The sequence below is a fragment of the Carcharodon carcharias genome, chromosome 29 (assembly GCF_017639515.1).
Source record: "Carcharodon carcharias isolate sCarCar2 chromosome 29, sCarCar2.pri, whole genome shotgun sequence".
In the NCBI taxonomy this organism is placed as follows: Eukaryota; Metazoa; Chordata; class Chondrichthyes; order Lamniformes; family Lamnidae; genus Carcharodon; species Carcharodon carcharias.
Genome location: NC_054495.1, coordinates 4,000,985 through 4,019,915, shown reverse-complemented (window position 1 = coordinate 4,019,915; position 18,931 = coordinate 4,000,985). Strand labels below are relative to the sequence as shown.

Genomic DNA, 18,931 nt, shown 5'->3' with positions numbered 1-18,931 from the left:
GGTACTAGAATTTAATGAACACAGTTAATTGTAGCATACATAGGAATTATTCTAAGTTAATAAAGTAATTAAATTAAATTAACTAAATAACATAAGTAACATTGGCAGGACAGATGTTATGTTGCAGCTGTGGAATTTGGGATCTTTTGGATGCCAAGGTGATCCAGCACAAACACATCTGCAGAAAACGTAAGCATCTAGAGGAATTCCGGATCAGGATTATTGGTCTGGAAGCTGAACTGCAGACACTGCGCAACATAAGGGAAGGGGAGAAATACCTGGACACTTTGTTCCAGAAGATGGTTACACCCCTTAAAATAGGGACTTCTGTTTTGGACAGCAATGAAGGATAGGTGTATGTGACCATGAGTGAGACAGGTAAAGAGAACGAGCAGACAGGTTTGGAGGAGAAACAACTGTCAAACAAGTTTGAGGTTCTTGCAAACTTGTGTAGACAAAAGCAAGGTCTGCAATGTGGATGAGCAGATTGGTCATGGCACCATAGTACAGGAAGCTGTTCAGCAGGGGGTATTAATAGCAATGTAGTAATAGTAGGGGACAGTATAGTGAGGAAGATTGATACTGTTCCCTGCAACAAAGAGCAAGAGTCTAGAAGGCTGTGTTGCCTGCCCGGTGCCAGGGTTCAGGACATCTGCTCAGGGCTAGAGAGGAACTTGCAGTGGGAGGGGGGAGCATCCAGTCATCATGGTCCATGTTGGTACCAATGACAGGCTGGACGAGGGAGGAGGTTCCGCATAGTCGGTATAACGAGCTAGGCCCCAAATTAAGCAGAATCTCAAAGGTAATAACTTCTACATTGTTATCTGCACCACATGCAAATTGGCAAGGGGCAAATTTAGAGATGAGTGTGTGGTTTAAACATTGATGTGGGAGAAGTGGTTTACGGGTTGTGGGGCATTGGTGCCAGAACTGGGGAAAGTGGTGGCTGCACCATTGGGATGGTCTACACCTGAACCGTGCTGGGACGGTCTACACCTGAACCATGCTGGGACGGTCTAAACCTGAACCGTGCTGGGACGGTTTACACATGAACCGTGCTGGGACGGTCTACACCTGAACCGTGCTGGGACGGTCTACACCTGAACCATGTTGGGATGGTCTACACATGAAACGTGCTGGGACGGTCTACACCTGAACCGTGCTGGGACAGTCTACGCCTGAACCGTGCCGGGACGGTCTACTCCTGAACTGTGCTGGGACGGTCTACACCTGAACCGTGCTGGGACAGTCTACACCTGAACCATGCTGGGACGTTCTATACCTGAACCGTGCTGGGATGGTCTATACCTGAACCATGCTGGAACTGTCCACACCTGAACCGTGCTGGGACGGTCTACACCTGAACCGTGCTGGGATGGTCTACACCTGAACCGTGCTGGGACGGTCTACACCTGAACCATGCTGGGACGGTCTACACCTACCTGAACCATGCTGGAGCAGTCTACACCTGAACCGTGCTGGGACGGTCTGCACCTGAACCATGCTGGGACAGTCTACACCTACCTAAACCGTGCTGGGACAGTCTAAACCTGAACCGTGCTGGGATGGTCTACACCTGAACCGTGCTGGGACATTCTATACCTGAACCGTGCTGGGACGGTCTACACCTGAACCATGCTGGGACAGTCTACACCTGAACCATGCTAGGACGTTCTATACCTGAACCGTGCTGGGATGGTCTATACCTGAACCGTGCTGGAACTGTCCACACCTGAACCGTGCTGGGACGGTCTACACCTGAACCGTGCTGGGATGGTCTACACCTGAACCGTGCTGGGACGGTCTACACCTGAACCGTGCTGGGACGGTCTACACCTACCTGAACCATGCTGGGACGGTCTACACCTGAACCATGCTGGGATGGTCTACACCTGACCCGTGCTGGGACGGTCTACACCTGAACCATGTTGAGACGGTCTACACCTGAACCATGCTGGGACGGTCTACACCTGAACGGTGCTGGGACAGTCTACACCTGCACCGTGCTGGGACGGTCTACACCTACCTGAACCGTGCTGGAACGGTCTACACCTGAACCGTGCTGGGACGTTCTATACCTGAACCATGCTGGGACGGTCTACACCTGAACCGTGCTGGGACATTCTATACCTGAACCGTGCTGGGACGGTCTACACCTGAACTGTGCTGGGACGTTCTATACCTGAACCATGCTTGGACAGTCTGCACCTGAACCATGCTGGGACAGTCTGCACCTGAACCGTGCTGGGACGGTCTACACCTGAACCGTGCTGGGACGGTCTACACCTGAACCGCGCTGGGACGGTCTACACCTGAACCTTGCTGGGACGGGTCTACACCTGAACCGTGCTGGGACGGTTTACACCTGAACCGTGCTGGGACCGTCTACACCTGAACCGTGCGGGGACTGTTTACGCCTGAACCATGCTGGGACGGTCTACACCTGAACCGTGCTGGGACGTTCTATACCTGAACCGTGCTGGGACAGTCTACACCTGAACCGTGCTGGAACCAGTATTTTTGCGAGTCGCATAACTAGAGAATTAATGAGGTTTTTAAATAAATACTGGTGGCAAGGGATCAAATTTGGGAAGATGTCATGTACCAAAGAGTAGGGACAAGGCAAGAGAGGAGGGATTAATGTGGGAAATGATAAGCAGACCATGACAGTAAGGGACAGAGAGTATAGATCTAAGAGCAAATCAGCAAAGAAGGTCATAGGTTACAAAAATAATAAAAGGACAAAATTTAAGGCTCTGTATCTGAATGTGTGGGAGTGGTGTACAAGGCTCCCTAACAGTAAAGACATGGTAGGACAGGATACCAAAGAAGAAATAATGGAAGCTTGTATTAAGGTATGGCGATTATCATAAAGACTAGAAAAATTAGATGGGTAAAGGTAGCCGACATGGAGAATTCATAGAATGTTTTCGTGATAGTTTCTCAGAACAGCATGTTCTGGCACCAACCAGAGAGCAAGCTATACTAGATTTGGTATTGTCCAAGGACATATGATTAATTAATAACCTCATAGTGATTGTAACCTCTAGGCAGCAGTGATCATAATATGATTGCATTTTACATTCAGTTTGAGGGAGAGAAGTGTAGGTCTAAGACTAGTATTTTAAACTTAAATAAGGGCAATTATGAGGCCATGAAAGCAGAGCTAGCAAAAGTGAACTGTAGATGTTCATGTTCAAAGAGACTTGGGTGTGCTTGTATGAGGAATGCAGAAAGTTAGCATGCAGGTGCAGCAAGCAATTAAGAAGGCAAATGACATGTTGGCTTTAGTTACAAAGAGCACAGCTATAATCCTGTGACAATTGTATGGGGTCTCTGTGAAATCACACACCCAGCATTCATTTGTACTCATTTGACATCAATCACGCTGAAAAACAATCAATTAGATATAATTTAACATTGCAAATATCATAACTGAGATCATTGCCATCAATTGCCCCAAATCACAGCGCTTAAACGTTTGTGATTAGCAACATCACTTTGCGTTCAGACCCCAAAACGATCAGTTTATTTTCCATACTGTTTCTTAATTTCAGTAGCTTGAAACATCCTAAAACTGAACTAACTTTAGAAAAAGCAGTTTCTGTTTTGACATATATTTCAATAAGCTGGTTTTATGTATTTCTTCATAAAATATAATAAATGCAGCACAGCCCTGCCCCCAACCCCACCCAACAGAAGTTTTGTCCAACACACCAGCCCACCAGCTATTGCCCCCTGACCAGTCCGGAGCGATTTTGTCCCCTACAAGCCACACATCAATCCCGCCAAGAGCAATTTCATTCCAATACCTCACATGACCACCACGCCCCCACAGCAGTTTTCTACCCCTCCCCTTCCCTGCCAGCGTCTCTCTCTCTCTCACTTTCTTTCCCCTCCTCGCTTACCCAGCCCCTTGTCTCTTTCACCCAGTAACCCTCAGCCTCTGCACCGCCCCTGCCCGTCCCTCTCAGTCCCCCATCCACCTTGCTCTCTCCACACCTGCCGGCTCCCTCTGTCCCCCCACACACCTGGCGCTCGCTCACTCCCTCCAGCCCCCTTGGCGCGCGCTCGCTCTCTGTCCCCCCGTCCCTACTCCCTCTCTCTCTGCTCCCCTCCTCCCTCTCTCCGTTCCCCCCTCCCTCTCTCCTCTCTGCTCTCTCACTCCCCCGCCCCCTCTCTCGCTCCCCCCGCCCCCCCCCTCTCGCTCCCCCGGCCGCCTCTCTCGCTCATCTCTCCCCCAAGCAGTAAAATGAATTCGAAGCCCATGAAGAACCATGTTCGTATTGAATGGGGGAGCAAGTTCAATGGGCTGAATGGTACACTCCTGCTCCTGTTTTTTGTGTCATAATGAAAGGAAAGGCAATAGGACTAAAGTAGGTTTACAGAGCATATATATGAATGCAGAGTGTATTAGCTAAGATCAGTGAGCTGCAGATGCAGATAACCATGTGGGCAAATGATGCTGTGGCATTAATGGAGACCTGGCTCAAAAAGTTGGGCAGAACTGGGTACTAAACATCTCATCCTACACATCCAACAGTGCAGCACTCTCTCAGTATTGTTTTGGGAGTGTCAGCCTCAAACATGTTGACTATTTATTAAAGAGGAAATTTACAGAATGAAAAGGTACAAGAAGAGAGGGAAATTGATTCAGAATAAGAAAATATTACTTTGAACCCATTTTTGAGCATTGCGGAGATTCTCAGTTTCACGAGAAACATTGTAAACAAACAGGACACATGGAATCCTGGGATCTGCTCCACATGCAGGAGCGTCCATCAGAATATCCTCTTGTACTCTTCCTTGTCCATAACATTCCACTGGAAGACAACAGAACTCGTGCTGAATCAGTCATCATTTTATTTCATAATTACCTGGAAAAACTCAGCAGGTCTGGCAGCATCGGCGGAGAAGAAAAGAGTTGACGTTTCGAGTCCCCATGACCCTTCAACAGAACTGAGTGAATATTAGGAGAGGGGTGAAATATAAGCCGGTTTAAGGTGGGGGGCTGGGTGGTGTGGTTGTAGGGACAAGCAACTGGTGATAGGACCAGATAATCAAAAGATGTCACGGACAAAGGAACAAAGAGGTGTTGAAGGTGGTGATATTATCTAAACGAATGTGCTAATTAAGAATGGATGGAAGGGGATGCAAGGTACAGCTCTAATGGGGGTGGGGTGGAAAGACTAGCAGGGCATACAAGATTTAAAAATAATGGAAATAGGTGGGAAAAGAAAAATCTATATAAATTATTGGAAAAAACAAAAGGAAGGGGGAAGAAACAGAAAGGGGGTGGGGATGGAGGAGGGAGTTCAAGATCTAAAGTTGTTGAATTCAATATTCAGTCCGGAAGGCTGTAAAGTGCCTAGTCGGAAGATGAGGTCCTGTTCCTCCAGTTTGCATTGGGCTTCATTGGTACAATGCAGCAGGCCAAGGACAGACACGTAGGCAAGAGAACAGGGTGGAGTGTTAAAATGGCAAGCGACAGGGAGGTTTGGGTCATTCTTGCGGACAGACCGCAGGTGTTCTGCAAAGCGGTCGCCCAGTTTACGTTTGGTCTCTCCAACGTAGAGAAGACGACATTGGGATCAACGAATGCAGTAGACTAAGTTGGGGGAAATGCAAGTGAAATGCTGCTTCACTTGAAAGGAGTGTTTGGGCCCTTGGACAGTGAGGAGAGAGGAAGTGAAGGGGCAGGTGTCACATCTTTTGCGTGGGCATGGGGTGGTGCCATAGGTGGGGGTTGAGGAGTATGGGGTTATGGAGGAGTGGACCAGGGTGACCCGGAGGGAACGATCCCTACGGAATGCCGCCGGGAGGGTGAAGGGAAGATGTGTTTGGTGGTGGCATCATGCTGGAGTTGGCGGAAATGGTGGAGGATGATCGTGTGAATGTGGAGGCTGGTGGGGTGATAAGTGAGGACAAGGGGGACCCTATCATGTTTCTGGGAGGGAGAACAAGGTGTGAGGGTGGATGCGTGGGAGATGGGCCGGACACGGTTGAGGGCCCTGTCAACGACCGTGGTTGGAAAACCTCGGTTAAGGAAGAAGAAGGACATGTCAGAGGAACTGTTTTTGAAGGTAGCATCATCGGAACAGATGCGACGGAGGCAAAGGAACTGAGAGAATGGGATGGAGTCCTTACAGGAAGCGGGGTGTGAGGAGCTGTAGTCGAGGTAGTTGTGGGAGTCGGTAGACTTGTAATGGATATTGGTGGACAGTCTATCACCAGAGATTGAGACAGAGAGGTCAAGGAAGGGAAGGGAAGTGTCAGAGATGGACCACATAAAAATGATGGAGGGATGGAGATTGGAAGCAAAATTAATAAATTTTTCCAAGTCCCGACGAGAGCACCAAGCAGCACCAAAGTAATCATCGATGTACCTGAGAAAGAGTTGTGGAAGGGGGCCGGGGTAGGACTGGAACAAGGAATGTTCCACATACCCCATAAAGAGACAGGCATAGCTAGGGCCCATGCGGGTACCGATAGCCACACCTTTTATTTGGATGAAGTGAGAGGAGTTAAAGGAGAAATTGTTCAGTGTGAGAACAAGTTCAGCCAGATGGAGGAGAGTAGTGGTAGATGGGGATTGGTCGGGCCTCTGTTCGAGGAAGAAGCTAAGGGCCCTCAGACCATCCTGGTGGGGGATGGAGGTGTAGAGGGATTGGACGTCCATGGTGAAGAGGAAGCGGTTGGGGCCAGGGAACTGGAAATTGTTGATGTGACATAAGGTGTCAGAGGAATCATGGATGTAGGTGGGAAGGGTCCGGACAAGGGGAGAGAGAAGGGAGTCAAGATAACGAGAAAATGAGTTCCGTGGGGCAGGAGCAAGCTGACATGATCGGTCTACCGGGACAGTCCTGTTTGTGGATTTTGGGTAGGAGGTAGAAGCGGGCTGTCTGAGGTTGGGTGACTATCAGGTTGGAAGCTGTGGGAGGAAGATCCCCAGAGGAGATGAGGTCAGTGATAGTCCTGGAAACAATAGCTTGATGTTCAGTGGTGGGGTCATGGTCCAGGGAGAGGTAGGAGGAAGTGTCTGCGAGTTGACACTCAGCCTCAGTGAGGTAGAGGTCAGTGCGCCAGACAACAACAGCACCACCCTTGTCAGCAGGTTTGATGACAATGTCAGGGTTGGACCTGATAGAATGGAGTGTAGTAAGTTCAGAGAGAGAGAGATTAGAATGGGTGAGAGGAGCAGAGAAATTGAGACGATTAATGTCACGCCAACAATTCTCAATGAAAAGATCAAGAGAAGGTCAGAATCCAGAGGGACAGGTCCAGGTGGAGGGAGAATATTGGAGGTGGGTGAAAGGATCCATTGAACGGGGAGAGGACTCCTGCCCAAAGAAGAGGGCATGGAGACGAAGACGGCGGAAGAAGAGTTCAGCATCGTGCCGAGCCTGAAATTTATTGAGATGAGGGTGTAAGGGTATGAAACTAAGTCCTTTTTTGAGCACTGAACATTCAGCGTCGGAGAGGGGAAGGTCAGGGGATATAGTGAATACATGGCTGGGGTTGGGATTGGAAGATGGGGTGGGGACGGAGGGACAGGCAGGGGTGGAGGGTCCTAGATGGGTGTTGGTGTCGATGAGTTGTTGGAGATTGCATTCCTTAGCATTTGAGAGAAAGAGAAAAAGTTTCTTGTTGAGGCGTCAGATGAGACGAAGAATAAAATGAAACTGGGGGCACGCGCAGCTTTGAAAAAGGGTACGGCGGTGCTGCTGGAGGGAGAGGTCGAGTGTGTTCATATGGCGGCGCATGGCACTGAGTGTGGATCTCAGAATGTGACGGGAACAGCAGTCCGAGAAACGTTTTATGTCCCGGAGATACCTGTAATCCTGGGTGGGTTCGAAACAAGAGGGATGGAATTTCAGTTGAAATCCACGTGGGGTAAGTCAGAGATGGAGACAGTCACTGAGAAAGGAGATATGGCTGTGAAAGTGGGTTTTAGTAAACACCTTGTCAAACACCAGGAGAGAAATGGAAAGCAATGAAGGTGAACAAGGCAAAAGGGAGATATGGAAATCTTGTCGCAGAGCGGAACAGAACTTCTTCAAGGTAGGCATTTCTTGAAGAGCAGTGGCAGTCAATTAAACACAGAGATAAAAACAAAAAACTGAGGATGCTGGAAATCCAGAACTAAAACAGAATTACCTGGAAAAGGTATTTCACCCCTCTCCTAGTATTCACTCAGTTCTGTTGAAGGGTCATGAGGACTCGAAACGTCAACTCTATTCTTCTCCACCAATGCTGCCAGACCTGCTGAGTTTTTTCAGGTAATTCTGCTTTTGTTTTGGATTTCCAGCATTCGCAGTTTTTTGTTATTATCATTTTAGTTCATGTCAGCAGTAATCTGATTCTCCAAGACAAAGAAAAGGATCAATAAATTTACAACAACAGGAAAACTCTAGGAACAGAGCAACAGCAACAGGCCATTAATCCTGTGATTTAGAATCTTACCCTATCCAAATCCCTGGCACCCCCCACCGCCAACCACACTCCACACCTTCCTGCCCCTCTCAATGTCCCTTCAGACACCCTATTGCCTTCCCGCCCCTTCCCCCAAATTCCTTCTCCTCCTTCCCCAACACCCCCACTGCTTCCTGTTCACTTCTCACTCACCTCCTTCACCTTCTCATTCTGCTTCACCCTCCCCAGTTAGTCTTCCACTGCTCCTGCCTTCTACCTCACCTCCCTCATCATTAGCCTTCCCCTCACCTCCCCCCCTACCCCATCATGTTCCCCGCCCCTCTCATCCTCTACGCATCCAGGTCCCACTTCACCCATCTCTCCTGCTACACTCCCAACCTCCCCGCCCTTCACCCTGGCTCCTCTGCTCCATCTCTGATATATATGTACAGACAGATTAGGCGCAGGAGTAGGCCATTCAGCCCCTCGAGTCTGCTTCCACCATTTGATAAAATCATGGTTGATGGAATTATGGTCTCAACTTTACTTTGTCTGTATCCTTTGATTGTCTTGTCAATCAAGAATCTAACTCAGCTTTATATATATTCAATGACCCAGCTGCCTCTGCTCTCTGGTGAAGAGAATTCCACAGACTAACGGCCATCAGAGGGGGGAAGGGGGGCTGGGAGGTGGGAAAGAGGGAGGGGGCAGGGGAAAGGGGGGGGTGGGGAAAGGGGGAGGGGGCAGTGGGAAAGGAGGGGGCAGGGGAAAGGGGGGGTGGGGAAAGGGGGAGGGGGCAGTGGGAAAGAAGGAGGGGGCAGGGGAAAGGGGGGGTGGGGAAAAGGGGGGCAGGGGGAAGGGGTGGTCTCAGGCATGCGCTATACAGGGGATGTGGGGACTCCCAGGAGTGGGTGCATGTGTGTGCCAGAACCTCTTGATCTGTGCAAGTGCCCCCCCTGCGTTCCTCCCCATCCGTCCTCCTCCACATACCTCCCCACCCCTCAGGTCACCCCCCAGTGTTCGGCTCCTTCCCACCATGTTCGTCGCCGCCCATGCTACTCACTCCCAACGTTCCTCAAGTCCCCACGCCCTCCACACCCAACCCCCACACATCTTTTACCCCACCACGTTCCTCCACACCCTTCTCCTCATTCCCCCCAATTCCTCTGCCCTGCATTCCTCCCCAAACTTCGCTTACCATGTTCCTCCCTACCCCTCTCCCCCGAGGGTCTTCCCTGACACCCCCAGGGTCATCGGCCACTGGTTCCTCCCCCTCTGTCTCTACCCCCTTCCTCTCCTCCTCCCTCCCCCATCCTCCCACCCTCCTCCCATTCCTCCTCTCCCCTTCCCCTCCTCCCCTTCCTCCTTCCCTCTTCCACTCCCCCTCCTCTCCCTCTTCCCCTCCTCTCCCTCTCCCTCCTCCTTTCCCACTTCCCCTCCTCTCCCTCTCCCTCCTCCTCTCCCCCTCTTCCAAACCCCTCCTCCCCCTCACCCTCCCCTCCTCTTCCTCTCCCCCTCCCACTCCCCCTCCCCCTCCTCTCCCTCTCCCACCCTCCCTCTTCCTCTCCCCTCCCTCTTTCCTTCCCCAGTCCCTCTTTCCCTCCCCCTCCTCTCCCTCTTCCCCTTGCCCTCCCTCTTCCCATCCCCCTCCCCCGTACCCTCCCCCTCCCTCTTCCCCTCCTCTCCATCTTCCCTTCCCCCTCCACCTCCATCTTCTCCCCTCCTCTCCCTCTTCCCCTCTCCTCACTCTAAACTAATCTCCCTGAAGCAGCTCTGTGCCTCGGAGATTTCTGCACTCTTTCACGCAAGAGCAGGCCCCGGCTCAGCTTACTCCCCCCGCCCGCACAGAGGAGCACTCAGCGCTTCCGGGTGCGCGTCATGCTGGGTGGGCCGTAACTGGCCCGCCGACGTTAAACGGGCGGGGATCGGCTGCAGACCTGCTCCCATCCCAACCCCAGCCCCCCCCAGGTGGGGGCAAAATTCTCCCCATAATGTGGCTGTGAGACAGGCCCCCCTTCCCATTATGCAACATCCGTATCATGTAAGTCCAGAAAAGCTGGTCCAGTTTAGAGAGGAAATTAATTAAATTCTGGATCACCAACTAATTGAGCCCGGCAGCAGTAGCTGGAGCTCCCCAGTTGTGCTTGTGCCCAAGCTGGACAGCTCCACAAGGCTTTGCATTGCATTCACCTTGTGGTAGTTAGTGACCAGAGCCAACTCATTCCTGATAACCTGCCTGGAAGACCACATAGATAGCGTAGGTAACACACCTACATTATAAAGATAGATTTACTCAAAGGATACTGGCAGGTTACCTTGACCGCCCGCGTGAAGGAAATTTCTGCCTTCATAACTCCAGATGGGTTATACCAGTGTCGAGTGATGCCATTTGGACTCAGAAATTCCCCAGCAACCGTCCAGAGATGGAAGATCCAGGTAATGTTGAGTTTATCCAATTGCGTAGTGTACCTAGATGACCTCCTGCTGTACAGTGACAGCAGGGAAACTCACTTAGAGCAACTGGAAGCCCTCTTCCAGAAATTACAGTCAGCTGACCTTTTGGTCAATCTCACAAAGAGTGAGTTCACCAAGGCTCAGGTGACCTATCTAGGACACGTGGTGGGTCAAGGATAAGTACTGTCCTGAGCTGGAAAGATACAAGCAATGGCACAGTTCCCATTGCTACACCAAAATGGGAAATCATGAGATTCTTAGGGATGTGTGGACTCTACCGCAAGTTTATCCCAAACTTCAGCACAGGAGCTGCCCCGCTGACAAGATTACTACAGAAAAAAGGAAAATTAGTATGGACCAAGAAATGCCAGACAGTTTCGAAAAGCTGAAAACCAATTTATAAACGAATCACTGCCAGTAGCTCCAGACTTTAACCAAGCATTTAAAGTAGTCATCAATGCGAGTGACATCAAGGCTGTCCACCTCCAGGAGGATAAATCTGGAATAGAGACATCAATCAGGTATTTCTCCAAAAAACTGAACAATCATCAGAAACAGTATTCTAAAGGTAGAAAAGGAAACCCAGGTTTATTACTGCCTCGCAAACATTTTGAGATATACATCCAAAATGGAATTAGGCACCACAATTTATACCAACCATAACCCCTTAACCTTTATGGAAAAAAATCAGAATGCAAGGTTATTCCGTTCGAGTTTGTTTCTCCAACCATATCATCTAAAATCATCTATATTGCAGGTAAGTTGAATTTTATTGCAGATGCATTCACCCTATCCAGAACTTAGAGACCCAGTTGAAACCGATGGGATAATCCAGACCAAGGCTAAGAGAGTGAATGTGTTTTTTGCTGGTTTACATTTTTAAAAAATATATACCTTGTAATGAAATGAGAGTGAATCAGTTCATTCTTCATGGTATGGAGATGTCATGAAGCTATACCTCTGCATTTTTGAAATATGGTATTCAAAAAGTTTCAACTGGCTGAAAATTGTGCAATTTGAAATTGAGACATAAGCTACGTTAGAATGCGAGGCTCCTGCCAAGGTGAAAGTGAGGAAAAGCAAACAAAACAAAGAGAGAGAGAGAGATTGAGATTTGGTATTTTACAGACATGGAAATTCAGCACTAAGGAAGATATTAAAAACGTGCAGAACTGGATTTTCTCACTTTCCAACCGATAGTCAGTTCTGAATACGGGCGGGTGGTGGGGGACGGGACCTCTACAGGCTGAATGAGTTATACCTGAACAGAGCGGGGACTAATATCATTATGGGGCAGTTTGCTAGTACAATCAGAGGATAGAATAGGAGCCAAGAGGTAACATTAAGGAGGTGAAACAAGGCACATGAATTGGGAGAGACAGATTGTACGAAATTGAGTAAGATGGGGTAATAATGAAAGGAAATACAAGGAGGACCAAAGTGTATATATATATATATATATATCTCCACGGAGTGTAGCAATTAAGGTTGGTGAGCTGCAGATAACCACATTGAAATATGATGCTGTGATGGTAATGGAGACCAGGCTTAAAAATGGGCATGAGTTGGGTACTAAACATCTCAGATCCAACGGTGCAGCACTCCCTCAGTACTGTAGTGAGAGTATCAGCCTAGAATATGCTGGCTACCTATTGCAGAGAAAATATACAGAGTGAAAAACTACAAGAAAGGCAAATTTGCAATGAAAAAAATATTACTTTCAACCCATTGTAGAGCGTTGCAGAGATCCTCAATATCACAAGAAATTTTGTAAACGAACAGAATATATGGAATCTCAGGATCTTCTCCACATATACTAATGTCCATTTGTTTCAGAATATCTTCATGTATTTTTCCTTGTCCATAACATTCCACTAGTATAAAACAGAACTTGTGCTGAATCAATCATCATTACACACAAGGGGTATTTTATTCAATACCAACAGCAATATGATTCTCGGAGACAGAATTACATTGACAGCAACAATAAAGTTCTAGCAACAGAACAGCCACAGGCCATTTACTCCCTCAAGCCCGTGAGTTAGTTTCTTCCCCATCGAAACAGCAGCCCCAACTAAACTCCACACCTCCCCTCAAATTCCTTCCTCCTCCTAACCTCTTTGCCTAAGTTTCCCAACTTTCTTCCTCCTTCCCAATCCACCAGAATTCTTCCTGACAATACCAACTTTCCTTCCAACCATTCCTTTCATTCACACAAATCTTTCCCCTCTCCCCCACTCACATACCACCACCACACATCTCATACCCCCAAAGTCCCCCACACCATAGACAAAACACCTCACCACATACTGCCAACACACCTACCTGCAACCCCATACCCCCAACACCCCCATTGATTACCCCCAACAAATCCCACCCCAGAACCCAAATAACCCACACACAATCCATACCACCCAAAACCTCCAGCGCCACCACCACCATACCCACAACAACCCAGCCTCAGCCGCATAACCACAACACCCCCATACACTCCACTCTTAATAGCCCAAAGCCCACGTCCCTACATACCCATCCCGAACCAACCCAACCCGCCTCACTCCCACCCCTGCATCCCTTGCACCCCCATTTCTCTCTTTCCCTCTCCCCCTTTCTGTGTAGGGGGAACTTAAAAAGGAAATTAGGAGAGCAAAAAAGGAGCATGAAAAATATTGGCAGGTAAAATAAAGGAAAATCCAAAGCTATTTCACAAGTACACCTAGAGTAAGAGGATAACTAGGGAAAGAGTTGGGCCCATTAAGGGCGATAGTGGTGTTGTGTGTAGGGAGCCGGAAGACATAGGTAGGGTTCTAAGTGAATACTTTGTATTGGTGCTCACAAGTGAGAGGGACGACATGGGTATGGAAATCAGGCAGAAGGACTGTGATTTACTAAAGAAATTAGCATAGAAAGGGAGGAGGTTCTAAGTGGTCTGGCAGGCTTAAAAGTAGATAAATCTCCAGGCCTGCATGAAATGTATCCCAAGCTGTTGAGTGAGGCAAGGGAGGAGATAGCAGGGGCACTGGCAATAATTTTCAATGCCTCTCTGGCTACAGGAGAGGTACCAGAGGATTGGAGGAAAACCAATGTAGTACTGTTATTCAAGAAGGGAGGAAGGGACAAACTAGGGAACTACAGGCCTGTCAGCCTAACCTCAGTGGTGGGGAAACTATTGGAAGCAATTCTGAGGGACAGAATTAATCTACACTTGGAGAGGATGGGATTAATCAAGGACAGTCAGCATTGTTTTGTTAAAGGGAGGTCACGTCTGACCAATTTGATTGAAGTTTTTGAAGAGGTGAACAAGTGTGTAGTTGAGGGCAATGCATTTGATGCAGTCTACTTGGATTTCAGCAAGGCTTTTGATAAGGTCCTGCATGGGAGACTGATAACAAAGGTAAGAGCCCATGGGATCCAAGGCAAATTGGCAAATTGGATCCAGAATTGGCTGAGTTGCAGAAAGCAGAGGGTTTGAGTAGAGGGGTGCTTTTCTGACTGGATGCCTGCGTTCAATGGGGTTCCACAGGGATTGGTGTTGGGTCCTTTGCTGTTTGTGGTACATATAAACGATTTAGACTTGAATGTAGGAGGGTTGATCAGTAAGTTCGTGGATGACACAAAAATTGGTTGCGTGGTAAACAGTGAGGAGGATAGCCTTAGATTACAGGAGGATATAGGTGGGCTTGTCAGATGGGCTGATCAGTGGCAAAAGGAATTTAATCTGGATAAGCATGAGGTGATGCACTTGGGCAGGACAAACAAGGCATGGGAATACACAATGAGTGGTAGGACCCTGGGACATGACGAGGATCAGAGTGCATGTCCACCAGTCCCTTAAGGTAGCGGGACAGGTAGGTAAGGTGGTTAAGAAGGCATATGGGATACTTGCCTTTAATAACAGAGGTATAGAATTTAAGAGCAGGGAGGTTATGCTGGGACTGTAAAGAACACTGGTTAGGCCACAGCTAGAGTATTGTGTGCAGTTCTGGAATCTGCATTATAGGAAGGATGTGATTGCACTAGAGGCAGTGCAGAGGAGGTTTACCAGGATGTTATCTAGGCTGGAGAGTTTTAGTTATGAGGAGAGAATGTATAGCCTACAGGGGTTATTTTCCCTGGAGCAGAGGAGATTGAGGGGAACATGATTGAGGTGTATAAAATTATGAGGGGCATAGATAAGGTAGACAGGAAGGAACTTTCCCCTTGGTGGAGGGATCAATAACCAGGGGGCATTGATTTAAGGTAAGGGGCAGGAGGTTTAGAGGGGACGTGAGGAAAAATTGTTTCACCCAGAGGATGGTGGAAGTCTCGAACTCTCTGCCTGAAAGGGTGGTAGAGGCAGAAACCCTCATAACATTTAAGAAGGATTTGGATGTGCACTTGCAATGCCATGGCATAAAAGGCTATAGGCCTAGTGCTGGAAAATGGGATTAGAATAGCTAGGCACTAGATTGACCTGCGTAGATTCGATGGGCCGAAGGTGCTTTATATGTGCAGTCGAACTCTATGAACAACACCCCACCCCAAGCTCTCTCTCTGCCCTCATCTCTGTTACTCACCCGATTTCTCTCTCTCTGTCCCCTGTCTCTCTCTCTCTCTCTCTCGTTCCCTGCATCTTCCTCTCCACCGCCGTCTGTGTCTCTCTCTCTCTTCCACGCCCTCCATCTCTCTCTCTCTCTCACTTCCACCCCCTCCATCTCTCTCTCTCTCTCTTCCATCCCCTCCATCTCTCTCTCTCTCTTCCACACCCTCCATCTCTCTCTCTCTCACTTCCACCCCCTCCATCTCTCTCTCTCTCTCTTCCACGCCCTCCATCTCTCTCTCTCTCTCTTCCATCACCTCCCACTCTCTCTCCCCCCCTCCCCTTCCCCATCCCTCTCTCTCTCTCCCCCTCCCTCTCTCTCTCCCACTCCCCCCTCCATCTCTCTCTTCCCCTCCCCCTCCCTCTGTCTCCTCCTCCCCCTCCCTTTCTCTCTCTCTCCCCTTCACCCCTCCCTCTCTGTCTCTCTCTCCCCCCTTCACCCCACCCTCTCTCTCTCCCCTTCACCCCTCCCTCTCTCTTCCCCAATACCCCTTCCCTCTCTCTCTCTCTCTTTTCCCCTCCCCCTCCCTCTCTTCCCCTCCCCCCTCCCCCTCTCTCTCCCCCTCCCTCTCTCTCTCCCCCACTCTCCCCCTTCCTCTCACTCCCCCTCCCCCTCCCTCTCTTTCTCTTCACCTCCCCCCTCTCTCTCTCCCTCCCCCTCCTCCCTCTCTCTCCCCCTCCCCCTGCCCTCTCTCTCTCCCTCCGCCTCTCACCCCCTCTCCCTCTCTTCACCTCCCCCTTTCTCCCCCTCGACCTTCTCTCCCCATCTCTCACCCTCCCCCTCTCACCCTCCTCCTTGCCTCAACTCCCCCCACTTCCCCCTCTCCCCTCCCTGCACATCCCCCACCCCCTCTCTCTCTCTCTTCCCCTCCCCCTCCCTCTCTCTCTTCCCCTTCCCCTCCCTCTCTCTCTCTTCCGGTCCCCCAACCTCTCTCTCTCTTCCACCCTCCCTCCCTCTCTCTTTTCCCCTCCCATCCATCTCTCTCTCTTCCCCTCCCCCCTCCCTCTCTCTCTTCCCCTCCCCCTCCTTCTCTCTCTCTTCCCCTTCCCCTCCCTCACTCTCTCTCTCTTCCCCTTCCCCTCCCGCTCTCTCTCTTCCGGTCCCCCACTCTCTCTCTTCCACCCTCCCTCCCTCTCTCTCTTCCCCTCCCATCCATCTCTCTCTCTTCCCCTCCCCCTCCCTCTCCCCCTCCCCATCCCCCTCTCCCACCCTCCCACCTCGCTCTCTCCCCCACCCTCCTCCCTCTCTCCCTCTCCCACCTCCCTCTCTCCCCCTCCCCCTCTCTCTCCCCTTCCCCCTCGCTCTCTCCCTCCCCCTCTCTGTCCCTCCCCATCCTCTCTCTCCCCCTCTCCCTCCTCTCTCTCCCGCTTCCCCTCCTCTCCCACTCCCCCCATCTCCCCCACTGCCCTACCCCCCTCCCCCCATCCCCATCTCCCCTCCCTCCCCACCCCCCCAACTCCCCTCCCCCACCCACGCCCCCAACTCTCCTCCCCCCCCCATCCCCCCCCACAATGCTGAATGTTCAGTGCTCAGCAAAGGACTTAGTTTCAAACCCTTACACCCTCACCTCAATGAATTTTGGGCTCGGCACGATGCTGAACTCTTCTTCCGCCGTCTTCGTCTCCGGGCTCACTTCTTTGGGCAGGAGTCCTCTCCTTGTCCAACGGATCCTTTTACCTACCTCCAATATTCTCCCTCCACCTGGAACCCTCCCCATGGGTTCTTACCTGCTCTTGATCTTTTCACTGAGAACTGTCGGTGCGACATTAGTCGTCTCAATTTCTCTGCTCCTCTTGACTCTAACCTGTATCTTTCTGAACTTGCTGCACTCATTCTCTCAGGTGCAACCTTGACATTGTCATCAAACCCACTGACAAGGGTGATGCTGTTGTTGTCTGGCGCACTGACCTCTATCTCGCAGATGCTGAGCGTCAACTTGCAGACACTTCCTCCTACCTCTCCCTGGACCATGACCCCACCACTGAACATCAAGCCATTGTTTCCAGGACTGTCACTGACCTCATCTCCTCTGGGGATCTTCCTCCCACAGCTTCCAACCTGATAGTCTCCCAACCTCGGACGGCCCACTTCTACCTCCTACCCAAAATCCACAAACAGGACTGTCCCGGCAGACTGATCGTGTCAGCCTGTTTCTGCCCCATGGAACTCATTTCTTGCTATCTTGACTCCCTTCTCTCTCCCCTTGTCCAGTCCCTTCCCACCTACATCCATGATTCCTCTGACACCCTACATCATATCAACAATTTCCAGTTCCCTGGCCCCAACCACCTCCTCTTCACCATGGACATCCAATCCCTCTACACCTCCATCCCCCACCAGGATGGTCTGAGGGCCCTTAGCTTCTTCCTTGAACAGAGGCCCGAACAATCACACCATCCACCACTACTCTCCTCCGTCTGGCTGAACTTGTTCTCACACTGAACAATTTCTCCTTAAACTCCTCTCACTTCCTCCAAATAAAAGGTGTGGCTATGGGTACCCACATGGACCCCAGCTATGCCTGTCTCTTTATGGGGTATGTGGAACATTCCTTGTTCCATTCCTACTCCGGCCCCCACCCACAACTCTTTCTCTGGTACATCGATGATTATTTCGGTGCTGCTTCATGTTCTCATCTGGACCAGGAAAAATTTATTAATTTTGCTTCCAATCTCTACCCCTCCATCATTTTCACATGGTCCATCTCTGACACTTCCCTTCCCTTCCTTGACTTTTCTGTCTCAATTTCTGGTGATAGACTGTCCACCAATATCCATTACAAGCCTACCGACTCCCTCAGCTACCTCGATTACAGCTCCTCACACCCCGCTTCCTGTAAAGACTCCATCCCATTCTCTCAGTTCCTTTGCCTCTGTAGCATTTGTTCTGATGATGCTACTTTCAAAAACAGTTCCTCTGACATGTCCTCCTTCTTCCTTAACCGAGGTTTTCCACCCACAGTCGTTGACAGGGCCCTCAACTGTGTCCGGCCCATCTCCCGCGCATCCACCCTCACGCCTTCTCCTCCCTCCCAGAAACATGATAGGGTCCCCCTTGTCCTCACTTATCACCCCACCAGCCTCCGCATTCAAAGTATCATCCTCTGCCATTTCTGCCAACTCCAGCATGATGCCACCACCAAACACATCTTCCCTTCACCCCCCCCCGGCGGCATTCCATAGGGATCATTCCCTCTGGGACACCCTGGTCCACTCCTCCATCACCCCCTACACCTCAACCCCCTTCCATGGCACCTTCCCAAGCAACCGCTGAAGGTGCAACACCTGCCCCTTTACTTCCCCTCTCCTCACCGTCCAAGGGCCCAAACACTCCTATCAAGTGAAGCAAAATTTAATTTCCCTCAATTTAGTCTAATTCCCTCAATTTAGCATTCGTTGCTCCCAATGTGGTCTCCTCTACATTGGAGAGACCAAACGTAAACTGGGCGACCGCTTTGCAGAACACCTGCGGTCTGTCTGCAAACA

General features: G+C 50.1%; 1 protein-coding gene and 1 long non-coding RNA gene across 3 annotated transcripts in view; both read right to left on the bottom strand.

Annotated features, from left to right (window-relative positions):
* Window positions 1–4,800, bottom strand: part of LOC121271118 — a 33,481-nt gene extending 28,681 nt beyond the window's left edge. The window contains exon 1 of the mRNA XM_041176886.1: window positions 4,674–4,800. The gene's annotated coding sequence lies outside the window, so the exon portion shown is untranslated. The remainder of the gene's footprint in view (window positions 1–4,673) is intronic.
* Window positions 4,801–8,274: 3,474 nt separating this feature from the next.
* Window positions 8,275–13,080, bottom strand: LOC121271120. 2 transcript variants are annotated; one of them, XR_005941672.1, is made up of 3 exons: window positions 12,585–13,080; window positions 10,728–11,365; window positions 8,275–8,356 (listed from the first exon to the last, which is right to left on the bottom strand). It is a non-coding gene; the product is annotated as an uncharacterized LOC121271120 (long non-coding RNA). The 2 variants fall into 2 exon arrangements; XR_005941671.1 differs by having other exon boundaries at window positions 8,282–8,362.
* Window positions 13,081–18,931: the final 5,851 nt, after the last annotated feature.